This window comes from Bison bison, unplaced genomic scaffold (genome assembly GCF_000754665.1).
Source record: "Bison bison bison isolate TAMUID 2011002044 unplaced genomic scaffold, Bison_UMD1.0 scf7180017850211, whole genome shotgun sequence".
In the NCBI taxonomy this organism is placed as follows: Eukaryota; Metazoa; Chordata; class Mammalia; order Artiodactyla; family Bovidae; genus Bison; species Bison bison.
Genome location: NW_011480784.1, coordinates 4,540 through 5,769, shown reverse-complemented (window position 1 = coordinate 5,769; position 1,230 = coordinate 4,540). Strand labels below are relative to the sequence as shown.

Here is a 1,230-nt window from a genome sequence, read left to right as displayed (position 1 = left end):
GGAGCCATGGAGGCTTATGAAAAAGACCTACCCACTAAGATGCATTTCTAGTGTAGGGGTGAATTAATACTTCTGTAAGAAGGAACTGAATCACCTCAGCATCAACAAATAGCCATTTTCTTTTACACCAGTAACTCATAATTTGATGACTAATTTCTGTTCGAAATTGGGCAGGAAAGGAACTACATCAGACCCAGAAACAATGATTTCACAAGCCACAGTCACTCAGCTAATGGATTTGTGATAATCGGCAGAAAATTTGCTTGGCTAGTACTTGATTTCTTCACATCTGTAGAGGGGTTTGATACAATTACTTTTTAAAAATCAACCTTAAGCTGCATACAGGCAAAGAGATCACAAACTACTGGGAGGCCATAATGGTCTAGGGGAAAGTTGTGTTCCTCCTGTAGGGGCAAATTAAGCAATACTTCCTTGGCCTTCTTTCAAAGTAGCCACTTGTCTTCTCCTGAGGATAATGGGCTAAAATTTCCTGTCGTCTTTCCTGGCAAGACCCATTCAGCTGTGTTAAAGAGATACCAGGAGGTGGCCAAGGGGTGTGAGCTTTTGTTTTTAGCCCTATCCTCTGTAAGAGGCACTTCCTTGGGACATCCTTCTTTGTGTGAGGGGGTCATGAGCCACTTTGACAAGGGACTGTTCCTTATAACTTGGAAGAAATCAGCAATTCTAGAAGAACCCTTTGCCTTTGGCGCCTTAGCTTGTTCTGCTGCCTCTCTTCTGGATGGAGAGAGCTACATATTCAGGGAATCTTTATGTTTCTCAGGTTCAGGTTTTGGTTCCACAGGCATACCATTTTTATCCTTTCCTTCTTTCTTCCGAAGCCATTTACACAGAGCTTCCTTTTCACAATTTTCATCACACATGTACTTTGCAAAACTTATACAAGCCTCATTGGCTTTGCAGACCTCCTCCACTTATATGGGCCTTGATGGTTCTGGACAAGCCAATCCTCAGTAGTCATGGAGTGGACAAGGGTTTCTTGGCCTCCAAGTGGTCATTCACGAATTTCAGATTGCCCAGGTTCTCAGTCTCCACACCTCTGGGCTGGTTACCCTGACAGTTGGTACGGGAATCAGACTTGACAAGCCAGTCATTCACATTGTAGGACTCCCAGAACACCTGGAACAAGAGCTTAAACTTCTCACTGGAGGTTTCACAGCTACCATTCCCAAGCTTCTCAGGCTTATGGGATTCCTGGGGAGTTACCAGCCA

At 44.1% G+C, this 1,230-nt stretch overlaps 1 pseudogene; it reads right to left on the bottom strand.

The window, feature by feature from the left end:
• Window positions 1-283: 283 nt before the first annotated feature.
• On the bottom strand, window positions 284-1,230 carry LOC104994712 (annotated as a pseudogene).